Here is a 14,495-nt window from a genome sequence, read left to right as displayed (position 1 = left end):
CAATGAAGCTTTTTTCTCGCTGCGTATAGGCATTTTGGCTTTTTAAGCTTCTTTCAATCATAGATAAAAATCGGTTTCAACTGGTTTCTGCCAACTGGTAGTTGTTCAATGAGCCAAAGTTTTGGTCGAAACTAGTCAGGTCGTTGTCAATGAAGCAAGCTGAAACTAGTCAAAATAGTAAAAACCGATTCAGCTCGACATGGGGTTTCGTTACGGCCTGGAAGAAATCGGTCGAAGTCAATTGGAAAAAGAAAGGTATTCAATCGTCAATCAATTTCTACTTGTTTCGAACAAACTTTATTAAAAAGACTTTAAGTTAATGAAATCCTGGTAGAATTATGACGGTGTAAAACTCAAAACTTAGCAATTTTTCAATTAAAATGAGTTTTTTCTTTTCAATTATTGAGTGTCTGCAATAAAAGTGTACCCGTTTTAAATTTGCTATCACACCGGTGGGGAGCCCGTGTTTTAGCCGATTCCTAAATTTAAAATTTTGCTAAAACTGGTATACCTAAAACCAATATTTAGACCTGAACCGTTGCAGGTGCTCTAACTGTTGGGAATTTTGAAATCGATAACTGTGCTAAAACAGCAATTTACGCCACCGGTGCCATCCGGACTGTTTTAGCGTAGTCGAAAACCGTGTTTTGCATCTACCGTTGGGACAGCCCTTAGGTATAATGTAGATTATCGTTTTTTTGGATTCAATTTTTTGCAGTCCTATGTTAACACATTTATGTTTATTTATTAAGGATATATGGGCCAAGCCCGTCATCCGAACTACGTAAACTGGATCGGTGTACTGCTTCGTGTAAAAGATATTGCTGCGCATTTTGAATTGTTTACTTTCAGCTTGGTTCTGATTATAAACTCAGAGAATACATTAAAAACATTCTGAAGTTTTCTACAATCTTCTATCCTTTTTACTGGCAAAAATAGTTTCACATCATCTGCGTAAATCAAAACGAAAGCATCCGAAAGGGAGTCCGGCAAATTATTCATAAGAAGAATGAAAAGCAAAGGTCCCAAGTGACTGCCTTGAGGCACTCCGGAAGACGTTTCAAAGGGTGCCGAGCACACAGAATTTACAGACACGTACTGTTGTCTATTCACCAAATAAGACTCGATCCAAGGTAGGATGTTACCTCCAATACCGATTCGCGCTGATGCATCCAAAATTTCGTTGATTCCTGCTACATCAAAGGCCTTCGACATGTCGGTGTAGATGCAGTCCACTTGGAATCCCTTGACCATCCAATCTAATACGCGAGTGGTGAACTCGCAAAGATTTGTGACCACCGATCTTTTTCTGAAGAATCCGTGCTGATGGGGCGAAATTCTATTCTCTACCGCTGGATATAGCCGATGATAAACCAACTTCTCAAAAAATTTTGGCAAAGCAGATAATATTGCTACACCCCTGTAATTTTCTGCAATATTTCTGGATCCCTTTTTGTGGATGGGAGTAACTCGCGACAATTTCCAAACAAACGGGAATAATCCCGAATGTAACGATGAATTGAACAGAAGAGCCAAAGGACGTGCCAACTCATTGCAGAAAGCCTTTAAAAATCTGTTTGGTATTCCGTCAGGACCAGATGATTTACCTGCATCTAGCCTTTTCAAACCTGCCTCTATTTCCTCTAAGTTCAAACAAATATCGTGTTTAACAGGATCGATGGGCATCATTATTCGACCGGAAGCTTCCGTTGTTTGATAGTTCGTTTTGAAAAACTCAGCAAAAAGCTGCGCTGTACTTTGTGAGTCCGTCGACATATTGTGTTGATACTTCACGTTCGTTAATTTTCTTTTATTCTTCTTTTTCGAGTTGACAAATTTCCAAAATTGCTTTGGGTTGGACTTAATTTCCCGTTCGACTCTCGCAATGTAAGCCGAGTAAGCCTCTCGGTGGGCCTCTTTGAAAAGGCCGAAGATCACTTTATAATTTTCATGATCATCCTGTAAATGGCTTCTCTTCATTCGATTGTATGACTTCTTTTTCTGTTTGTACAAAGCAATGAGATTTCTATCAAACCATTCGGGAAATTCCCGCTCTGAAAATGTGCGCAATGTTATGAAGATCAACACATTATAATCTTCAAAGCCTATCCCTGGCATACCATCAATGCAAATATTTTGAAAAGCACTGACTGATTTCAAATATTGAACGATATAAATCATTTCGTTAATATAATAGCCCATATTTCTGGCGTAAGTATCAGCCGTTATGAAAATTTCTTGCCATTCGATTCTGCTGAGTTCATGTGAAACAGCACTTTCATCAATTAATTTCCAATTTAATTGCTTGAGCATTCCTACCTCTTGTTCCATTGATGCCGTCACGTCCAGTGTTATCTCCATGGCGCTATGATGTCTTTCGTTTCTTAGTAGCGGTTCGGCAAGCGACATTTGACAGTTGGAGGTGTCGTTAACAAAAACAAGATCGAGAAATCGATTGTTTTCGTTCGGAAGATTACAAACTTGAAGAAGACCAGCAGCCGTGAGATCATCAACAAAGATTGACTCGAAATCGTTCAGGTTTTCCGGTAAGAGAAAAACATTGTCGTTACAAATAGTCCACTCATTCCAATCCAAATTTGGCAGGTTGAAATCGCCAACGAAAAAAAATGTGCTTTCGAGAAAAACGCGTTTGAAGTTTTTGCTCTTGCTTTCTTGAAGTATTAGATAGGATGAGATAAAGGCCTATAACTTCTACAGTTTTGCTTCAATGGGGTGAGTTTTTTTGAGAGCTAGTTGCAACTCCCACTAAGGGATGGCGCTTATCAAAATGGTTCCTTTCGATGAAATTTTGTATGGAAAAATTGAGAGTTACCTTTTTTAAATTTTTTTGACGATACTGGCACACTTTTTGAAAAGTTCCAAGGGTTCCTGCACATTTTCCGGATTTTATGCACCCGGTGCTGGTATCAAACGAGGTGGTGAAAGTTGTTTAAATCGCGAAAAACTATCGGTGAGAGCGTTATTTTTTTTTGTTTTGATTTTCTTTCCTAGGGCCAGCACGGCTGCCAGTTGTGAAATCTTTTTGTGTTTCGTGGAATTTCCTCAATTTAACACATCAACGTAACAATAAAAATGCATTTGAAAGCTTTGTATTTTGTTTGTAAATATTGTTTTTAGTTAATCGTAAAGGCTTATTTCAAGCTATATTTTGACAAATCTGTGGTAGTACTGTTAAGGGGGTTCGTAAATTGAGTATTCCCAATCGAAAGGTTTCATAATAAACAATTTATTTGCTGCCGATTTTACAAAACATCTCTTACAGGTAAATTTGACATTAACCAAAATATCTATCGGGAATTCTATGACTCCCAATTATAAATTTTATATTAACTTTTACGATGTGTCAAATTATAAACTCTTTAGGTTCTCTTAAAATTTACAGGTAGATCATATTAAAAGCTTCAAATCTATTTTGTATTAAAACCATTTATGTAATTTGCTTTAATAATATTAATTTTAAAAAAATGTATGGTTCAAAAAAATACATAATAATGCTAAAAAAATACCTTTAACATTACAAACTGATCACCAAGCCAATTCGATGTCAAAACGTAGTATTATTGTAATTTTTCCGATTTTTGGGTGTTTTTTATCGGTACTGTAATTGTTGTTATTAGGTCTGTAGGGCTAGGAGATGTTTGTTTGAGGTACTTTATAAATGTTTAAATGGTTTACGAGCAAAACGAGAGAGTTGGGATTAGTTGCAGCAACCCTTATTGATAAAACGCTATTTCGACTAACAAATTTACGAAAATATATTTCTCATATTTTTAAAAGGGTTTCAATAAATAATTTGGCAACCTTTTTGCTCCTATATCTGTTTTTTCGAGTTATGCTTTAAACCTCGCCCACACTTGGCAACTTGAACTGTGATCTCGGTTGCTAAGACTTGTTTATGTTTACATCTGAACTGATAGGTGCATGTCTCAAGTTTCCCGACATGTTTGGCAGATTTACTACTCCCTACAGAAATTGCAATTCATGTTGATGAGAGTGGACGAGGCTTAATTCTCCGACCGAGTATACTCTAACATTTTCGCGTGATTAATAAACAAGCAAAAAAAACTAAATTTTGGTTCGAAATACATTTCTTACTCTTATACAAATAATTATTTCTATTTATTTATTATTGAACTGATTTACTGTGTTTTTCACAAATCACAAAAAACGTTACACTAAATATCACCTGTATCATCACCTCCTTCGGCTCCGTTTGTTTTTACAGAGGTTATTTTTTTTCGTATCCTACCACTCGGCCACCTCTAGCGGATCGTTCACGAAATTCCGTGCATGCTGCTGCGACCGCGGTCGAATTGCAAAAGATTTGGCGACATATTGGAACCGGTCATCAGTAATTTGCAACTTCTTTCCCCTGTAGGAAGAGGGAAGGCCTGAAGCTGCATGGTATTCTTTCGAGCGGAAGTTCTTTGCCTGGATGCAATCGGGTGTAAATTGTTTTGCTTCCTCAGGGCCCGACCACGGAAGATACTTCAATCCATATGTTTGGTCTGAAAGGAGAAAAGCGCCTCAGTAAAGAGTTATATGTATTCTTTACTGGGGCTATTCCTTAAATGGTTACCTGGTTTAGTCGCTGGTCACTTGAAGATAACTTCCCCGAAGGCCCGGTAAAACCGTTCCAATTTTTCAAACGATCACGTTTTCTCGAGCCGCACTGATGTTTTTTTTTCCTTTCTATTTTATTATTGATCTTTATTGATGACGGATGACGGCGACAAGTGTCATTAATAAACACGTTTATTTAAATACACAATCATAATTGAGATAGCTAGACGAACACAAGAATGAGGAGTACCGTTAAAAGAAAGTAATGTGTTCATTTAAATATACCACTAAAATTTTAACCGAACTCTTGATAGATCTTCCGGGTTTTTCTGAAGGAGAACAATAATAACTATCTATTCTCTCGTACATTGCCTCTAATGAGACTGATATAAATATTAGCCGTTATTTTTTCAGCTGGGTTTTTCTTCTTGATGATTTCCATTCTGATAGATGAGCCATTTTAACACACTTTCTCTTCATCCACTAAATGTAATGTTCGAATAATGTGATAATTTTGAATTTGCGCGGATTGTAAAAATAATCATCCAGATCCAAATATTTGCCGATAATATGTGATACAATTTTGCAAAATTTGTGATACGATTTATCAGTGTAAACAGCTTTTTGGTTTTGAAGAAATCCAAGCTTCACTTCAAAACTACAAGAAAAAAAAGGTTTGAAGAACCTCTTGTATGATTTCAAAGTAGTTGATGAATTCCCAGCCACAGTACAACCACTGTGGCTAAGTTCAAAGGAATTCATCGATTACTCCGGTACGTGAGATTGTTTTTGACAATTTTTGAAAAATAAAAAATTATTCTAATATTTGTAACAATTCAGACTTTTTGTCAAAATAAAGATCTGAAAAATATATTAACTAAACGTTTTGTTAATACAATCCGATAAAATATTCCTTCGAGATATTGAGATTTAAACTTTACTTATATTTATTTTTACAAATTTTTGTAATATTCCGTCTCACGACATAAATTGATGAAAGTAATTCTTTCAAATAGCTCGGGCCATGGCAACCGTTTCTCCGGTTAAAGTTTAACTTTTTCGATGTATTTTTTTAACAAAAATATTTTATCATGAAAATTCCATGCAAATTGGATCCGTTCAGACGAAATGTGAAAAAACGGGTTGAAAACAAATGTAAAAAAAATCTTCTATTTTAAATTCTTAAACATTTAGCTTTCTGTGAATTTACGTTTAGGAAAGAAAATGCCCGTTAAATTTTTGGTTTCGAATTGGGATTTAAGTTTTTTTTACCTTCCTGAAACTGAATTTTGAGTTCAATTTCTTGACCTTGCAGCTTTGTGTAGCAGTTTGTAATTGTGTGGAGTGTTTCAAGGTAAGCGTGTAAAATTAAAACAGAAAATCAAGGTCATAACAAAAGGGAGAAAATTTTCTCTCTTCTGCAGATTCCCTCTCTTCACTGAGAGAGGGTACTAGTGGCGGTTCCAAGCGGTCGTAATTTGCAGGCGCTTGCCGACACAGGCCATTGATTTGAAAATTTGACACAACATTCTTGAAATGTTTTACAATAAGAAAATAAAAAAATAAAAAAAATCGATTTTTTGAAAATGTTAGACCCTACCCCCCCCCTTAAGCGAAAAAAAAAGAGATATCTCGCATTTGGTCCACAATGTGTTAATTTGATTGCGAAACTCATTTACGAGCTTAATTATATTCGGAACCTGAATTCACAGTTTGAAATTTGGATATGTAATCGAATTTCAACACGCTTTCTCGAAAATTTACAATGAAATACACTAATCTCGATTCAAGAATCGAAAAAAGGAGATAATTGGAATTTTTTTGTTCTTAGATTGCTTTCAAGCCATTTACGTTACAAATGAAGCCATCCTTAGCAAAAGTTTCAAAATTTTGACTTTTTTAGACAGTATAACTTTTTTTTTTCTTTTTTGATAGGAGTTTAAACCGTTAGGGTCATTCTTCCTCGCGTATTACTTAAGTAACTTTGGGCTGGAACAAATATTAATTTCTTCTTTTGTCACCACCCCCCTTCGAAATTTCCAAGAAAAAAACCCGAAGGGAGGAATAAATGAAGTTGAAGAATCTTATGTAAATTTAAAAAAATCAAACATCCGAAAGATTACAACACTAAAAATCAAATTTAGGATATTGGGTGTTATTTCCCTTTTTGTATTCTTGATTTTATTGAATTTTTCGATATAACATTACTTGATTTATGGGTTTTGTGCAATTTTAGAGTATGCAATTTTGTTGCTTACAAGCTTTCGTGTAACTTATTCCAATTTATTTGTTTTTCGCAAAAGTCCCCCAAAAAGTCTCAGCAAATTTTTAGTTTAAAACTTACTTTATAAAGAAAATTTTATTTCAAAATATTAGAGACACATGTTCGGTACTAGATCTGATATCTTTATGAGGAAAACCCGAAGAAAAAATGGTCTTTTTTCAAAAACCGAACCTATGTGCCACCTGTAAACATCATTTTTCTGAGCCGCTGCCATATAACAGTTTTTTTTTCTTACACCCTAAACTACTAGGTATTTAAAGGTTGCGTCCCCAGAATCCTAGACATAGTGCAATTTCGAGAATTTGATTCACATTTCTAGTTGCCGGATGTTCACTCGATGAACGATCAATATTAACTGGTTTTTCTAACAAATAATATTTGACAAATTTTAAAATATAAAGATGTCCACATGGAAATTGAAAAAACACCCTTCTCCCTCCTAAGTTGTCAAACTGGTATGTGGACGGCCCCTGATAATTATTAATAGTAAACACTTAAAGTGTTTAGTGGCTGATCCTCTCTGGAGCCACCATAAGTTAAATGTACGGAAAAAATGTTTTACTCCATAGATGCCAAGCTGCATAAACTTTTTTCGAGAACGCGCGTAAAACTTGCGTTAAAGTTTACTTTCATTTCGAAATTAATTTTAAAATATATAAACAAAAACAGGGACTATTTTCACAATATCACAGGCGTAGAGAAAAAAAAACTCACAGATTTGATTTTCAATGCTTTATTGCATCCAAGTTTCACACTCAGCCGGAATCGTTTTTTTGATTTTGCTTTTTTTACTTGTGTTTACTTTACTTCAATATTATACTTGATATTAGTTACAATAACAGTTACTGGTTTGATTTTGTTGTGTTCTCGGTTTGTTCATTATTTTTTGTTACTGTTCAATTTGTTCCATTTTGGTTTTTTTCTCTCTTGAATCAATAGAATCGGCTTATACATACACAATACGATTGGTTTTTTTCTGTTTGGATGTTTAGTTCTCATTCTCGATCTATATGGTACGATTTACTATTTATCTGTTTTTATTTTAGATTTTTCACCACCTAATTGTTTTTTGTTCTCTGTATTAGTCCTGCTTACCACCTATATATCTGTATGTATATATAGAACATTTAGGGTTTTCTTTGATTTTTTTTCTTCATTATTTTATGTTTCTCTCTTAGGTTCACAATTAATTACGCTTACAGTTTAGGTTGGTTGATTTGCGTCATTCGTCAACTACACATTTAAACTTCCTTTTTTGAGTTATATCCCACTCTCGGTTTTGATATTGTTTACAATGATTTTTTTTTTGTTTTTAATCATCTACGTTCTGTGTTTTATCGCCGCATTTGCCGAACTTGTTTCGAACTGGATTTACTTCCCAGGGGTGGTCCAACGATTTTTTTTTAATTTTAGATTTTTGCCTTCAATTGCATCATCAATTGTTTGGGGTGGAATTTTGAGCTTGTGATTGGGGCGGGCTTCGGGAGTTTTGGTTCGCTCTTTCTCTTTCTCGAAGTAAACCAGTTTCGAGTTTTACTTAATTCATCTAACGACTTATCGTGGTAATTTTTCTCAAATAAAAAAAACAAGCCGACCAGACCGGCTGGCGTTTCTTGTTTTCATCTTCTTAGCCATTGAATGTTCTTCCTTCTCTCTTTAATTTTTTATTCAATAATTTGATCATCTAATCAGTTGTTTGTAAATTTACTTGTTTGCCCTCCTTATCCGTACCATTTTTCATTTTTGTTTGTTTCTAGTAATAGATGTATAGATTCTATAGAAGTTAGTATAAACCTAGAGTGGTTAGTGTTTAGAGCTCATTGCTGAATTTTGTATCGCTTTTCGTAGTATTTTCGTTAATAAAATGTTGCATTTTTGTAAAGTTTGTTCTTATTTTTTTTTGTTTGGAAAAAATCAATCATAGCAAGAAGTGTTTGTTGTTTATTCTCTATGACCATTTTGTTTTGCTTTGTTTATCTTGAGAGATGATTGTATAAGACTGATCTCGAATCCTAGCATATCGATTCAATTAGTAGTTCACATAAACTTGTTTCTTTTATACATTCATGTGTAGAACAAGTAGTGGGGGGAAATTTTCTTGTTTGATTTTTAGTCGCTTATATTTTAATTTTCTTCTTCTTACAGACACCTTCATTCTCGATATACGTATTGTAATAATAATGTCAAGTCTTTTTCCTTTTTTATTTCACTGTTTTATCTCCCTCTAGGTAATTTTATATATTCTTATAGTGTTTCGACTTTCTTTGATACGATTCTCTAGTTCGGTTCGGTACTCGAATGAAATTATTATCCAGCTTAGTTGTACCACTAGGTTTTCCGGTTTTGATACTGCTTTAAACTATTCTACTACCACAGCTAATGGTATCCAGAAGTATATTGAGTTTGTTGCTCAGTTAGTTGCTTTTGCTTTTCCACCGGATAACGTTGACACTAAAGTACTTGAAATTCAGTTACACCAATACACAATTTTTTTGTTTCCTATACTGTTAGTTTCACCATTTCTACCAATAGATAATTGTTCTTAACTACCATTTTCTCCTTTTTTTTGTTTTATCTCATTTGTTTGTCTCGTCGCTAGTCTAAATAAAAACCTAATTGATTTAAGTTTCAATAATTTTGCTAACGGTTTTTTTGTATTAAAAAAATCTTTCACAATCGATTTTATTCCTTTGCCGATATATATTTTCTTTTATCACCTCAATACTTTAACCTAAACTTACTGGGTAAACATTCGAAAAAAGTGTGTGTTTGGGTGTGATTCTGTATCACGTTTTTTTTCTAATCGTAAACGACACCACCACTCTGGAATAAGATATCTCGAAAAATCATGGCCGAAAATAAACACTACGCTACACACATCTCTGTGTCACTGTTTGTTGTTGCTTAAGAATATACCTTGATTCCATTTCTTTTAGTTTGTTCTTATTTGCTCCAAATACAACCGCTAGTTGTAGGTTTTCTACTATTGTTTTCAACTTTTCTATTGGTTTTTGTTTGTTTTTTTTTTAAGATTTCAACTAGTTGTAACGTTTTACTTTGTTCCGATTTTTGGGATAAAGTTTTATGTTTGCTATCTTCTCTACATTTTTTCTACAACTTTTGATTTCAGTTCGTTTGGTTTGCTCTCTTTTGATTCGAATACTTTACCGTAATTTCTTTTTTTTTACTTTTTACGGTTTCTTGATTTCATTTTTCTATATTCGGTTAACATCGATTTCAATATTTTTTTCTACAAGATTTTACCACAGTTTACGCTCTAGAAGGGATGGGGCTGATTTTGGCATTAGGATGTTCAATATTGAATGTGGAACGTGATCGATTTTGCAAATATTTGAAATTTGAGGACTTGTCATCCTCAGCACAGCTGTGAAGGTGCTAACTAATCTCATCAACTTAGTAGGGTCAACAACCTCCTCAATTTGCAAAGGAATCATAGAGACTTAGATTTAGCCTCGTCAATTGATCAAGTTCCTGCGACTTTCTCATACCACAGTCAGAGTAGGAAATTTACGGTGTGGTAGATGTCATGTCTTGTCAATACTTCAAATTCGGCATCTGATATGAAATACTAGCACACTCTCATACCTACTAGTATCCTACCTTCGTCGTCAACATCAAAATTGTATATGTTAGCAATGAAGTTTTCATCGTTGAATATTACTTGAAGACCTCTTAAAGCGTCTTCAGACGGAGTTTACTAAAATCAGCCTAAAACTAAAACCAATGATTATTTTAGTTTGCTTTCTGCGGAAAATCTTTCATGTTAATCTAACAATACAACTTTTTGACAAGCAGCTCTAACAAGTTTGAGTCAGCCATACACTCTGACGGTTCTACCGGAAGTGTCGAGCAGAGCTGCAAGAGAACCGGTTCCAGTGAGCAAGGCTGAAGTCCTGGGAGGATATCACCGCAAGCCGTAAGGACTTCAACGACTAGCAAAGCTACCATCAACAGGGAACCCTTTTCGGAATCATTCCGTGGATCGAGCTCACCCTACAGATACAGCGGCGCGGAAGAATGTTTCAGCCAGAGGTGTCAACACCAATAGAGAAAGGCCACATATTGGGTAAGATCGTCGGTTGAGAAATGAAATTAAAGAACAAATAAAAATAATAAAATACATGTCGATGGTTTGAGTTGACATCCATATCTGAAAACCGCTCAGCACTAATGATGCGCGAGCGCTCAAGAGCCGCTCATTTGAACCGGCTCATTGATTTGAGCGAACGATTCGGAGCCGCTCATTGAAATGAACCGTTATGCCCATCTCTACTCAGCACGCATAACCTACCTTTTATACATTCAAATCCCTTCGCGTCCAAAGAGAAAAAACTCGTGCATTAAACTCCTTCCATTTCTCTCTCCCTCTCGGGCAGACGCTATAAAAACAGCGTACGCAATCCGATTGGATTCATCTCATGACGGATTCTGTGCTCGACCGTTGAGCAGACAAGTTCAGTCCTGCTTTTTGAGCTTCAAGTGGCATAAGTTGTGTTCCCCTACCGTCGCCCAAGATGGGCAAAATGAAGAAGAGTAATAACTCCATACGGAAGAAAGCGGATGATACCGAGGGTGGCAAGCAATCGTCGGACTGTGCCCCTCCGAAACGGAAGCTTCCTCCAAGCCATGCTCGCTCGAGAAGCGACCGCTCATCGCGTGGATCCGAGAGTATGGAATCTGCTAGTGAGACCAGTGCATCTCATTTCACTCCTAGCGTGGCCCATTCCTGTTCCTCAGCGACCAAGCCTGACGGAAACCCAACCGCATCAATCAACCAACCTGAAATCAAAGTGAAACTCCCGCCACTGGTAGTGAAGGATGTTTCACTTAACAAACTGGTTAGCTTGCTAGCCACCGTCAACGCCCAAGCTGAATACAAGCTCACGTCAATTGGCATCAAAGTTCTGCTACATGTCAAAGATGAATTTGATCGGGTCACAAAGGTTCTGAAGGATTCCAAAACGGAGTTCTTCACCCATGACATCCCCGGCGAAAAACCGTTCAAGGTGGTCATCAGGGGTCTTCCAAACATCGAAACCGAGGTGATTGCGGCTGAAATCAAGAATCGCTACAAGCTGGTTCCCATCGGAATTTTTCGTATAATACGGAAGAATGAAAGCTCCCGAAAACATCCGGATTGTCTCTTTCTGGTACATTTTCAGAAAGGGACAGTTACGCTGAACGCCCTACAAGCTGTCCGATCGCTTTTTTCGATCATCGTCCAGTGGAAACCGTACCGTGGTGGGCATCGTGATGTCACCCAGTGCCAGCGGTGCTTAAGTTTTGGTCATGGTACCCGAAACTGTTTCATCGCACCTAGATGCAGTATCTGTGCCCTAAAACACTCAACATCCACCTGGCCTGTGGCGGAAGCAGCTGAATTCAAGTGTGTTAACTGCGGAGGGGCTCATCAGGGTTCGGACCGCCAATGCCCAAAACGCGAGGAATACAAACAGATCCGAAAGTATGCATCAAACAACCACCAGCCAGGCCGAAACAGGATTCGAGCTCCCCCGGCGTTCACTGACGTGAATTTTCCTGCTCTGCCAACGAGTGGTTCGGTCCCCAAGCCATCTGCCCAACCTCTCGTTGGTTCATCTTCCCCCCCCCCTCCCTGGATTCCAATGGCAAGCAACTCCATCAAACAACCAATCCGATCTGTTCTCTGCGGACGAACTGATGGAAATCTTCGTCAACATGACTAGTGCCCTACGCAACTATCGAAGCAAACCCGAGCAGATCCAAGTGCTCGGAAAATTTATCATCAAATATGGCGTCTAAACCACTAACCATCTTTACTTGGAACGCTCGCTCTATAAGAGCGAAAACCATCGAGCTTGCCGATTTTCTTCGTAAGCATAACATCGATGTGGGCCTCTTGACAGAAACCCACCTGAAGTCAGGAGACAGCTTCTGGTTGCCAGAACACAACATCATCCGACTTGATCGCACCAGCTCCAGCGGGGGTGGTGTTGCGATCATCATAAGAAAAAGTATCCGGTACCTTATCCTGCCACACTTCCGCTCCACTGTGATAGAGTCCTTCGGTGTGGAACTACAGTCATCATCCGGTATTATTCAAGTCATCGTTGTGTACTGCCCCCGTCAGTGTACAGCCAGCAACGACTTAGCAGCCCAATTCAAGCGAGACTTGACGGCCATCACTCGCAACAGCTCCCGTTTCGTTGTGGGTGGCGATCTGAACGCTCGTCAAGAAGCATGGCGCAACTACCAGCAAAACCAAAACGGGCGACTGCTGTTCGACCACTCCCAGCACGGACTGTACACGGTGCAGTTCCCAGACGAGCCCACTTTCATCTCTCCGGCGGGAAATCCCTCCACGCTGGACTTTTTCCTAACGAACATCGAACTATCCAAGTCGGTGACCTACAACGACCTCAGCTCCGATCACCAACCGGTGGTGGCAGAAGTCGATTCTAACGTTACTCCGTCCCCGAGATCTCAGCGCAAGGACTACCATCATGTGAACTGGGTTCACTTCAGCCGTATGGTGGACCGAAACATCGACGAGAACCCACGGTTGAACTCCGAAGAGGACATCGACCTGGCAATCGCGGGACTACAACGAGCCATATCCGTGGCTGACGAGGCTCTGGTACGGCGTGTTCCTGTGAGGGGTAAGTTTGTAACCATTGATTCCCATACCCAGTTGCTTATTAGATTGCGGAATTTGCGTAGATCTTAATCTTAAACAACCTGAGGACCTGCGTACACTCGGAGTATTCGAGCGACGAGTGTTAAGAACCATCTTTGGCGGCGTACAGGAGAACGGAGTGTGGAGGCGAAGGATGAACCACGAGCTCGCGCGACTCTACGGCGAACCCAGTATCCAGAAGGTGGTTAAGGCTGGCCGGATACGCTGGGCGGGACATGTTGCGAGAATGCCGGACGACTGTCCTGCAAAACAGGTGTTCGCTACGAATCCGGTAGGAACAAGACGAGCGGGGGCGCAACGAGCGAGGTGGTTAGACCTAGTGGAGCGTGATCTGGCGAACGTGGGGTGCCCGAGAAATTGGAGAACGGTTGCTATGAACCGAGTGAATTTTAGGAATTATGTTCGTCAAGTTATGTCGTGAGACGGAATACTATGTAAATAAAAAAATAAAAATAAAATAAATAATCTATAACGACATATGACCGATCTTAATAGGCAAATATCCTCCAGGATGACTGCACTCCGAAACGATAGCAAATGCCATAGGCGACCATATTCTTACATCGCATTTGCTTGGCTCTAACGTCCAAAGCCCGCTAGAATCTCAGGTTGCGCAATGCGTCCACAATTCCGATTCCTTCCCTTGTGTCGTCCCTCTATCAGACAAAATATCTGCTGACCAGATTTGCTCAGCGCTGAAGTTTTCCAAAAATATGAAGGCCCCTGGGTTTGATGGTATCTTTAACCTAATTCTTAAAAAGCTCTGCAACAAAGTATACCAATGTACCAAACAAAGTATACTTTATGCGGATGACACCGCAATTGCCGTTAAGGGAAGAAAGCCCCGTGAAATCACAAACAAACTGCAACGATCCCTAAACACCTTTGCAAACTATGCCAAAACATGGAAAATCAAAATCAATGCCTCCA

The sequence above is a fragment of the Uranotaenia lowii genome, chromosome 3 (genome assembly GCF_029784155.1).
Source record: "Uranotaenia lowii strain MFRU-FL chromosome 3, ASM2978415v1, whole genome shotgun sequence".
Classification (NCBI taxonomy): domain Eukaryota; kingdom Metazoa; phylum Arthropoda; class Insecta; order Diptera; family Culicidae; genus Uranotaenia; species Uranotaenia lowii.
The sequence above is the reverse complement of the archived record's forward strand: the minus strand, read 5'-3'. Positions refer to the sequence as shown.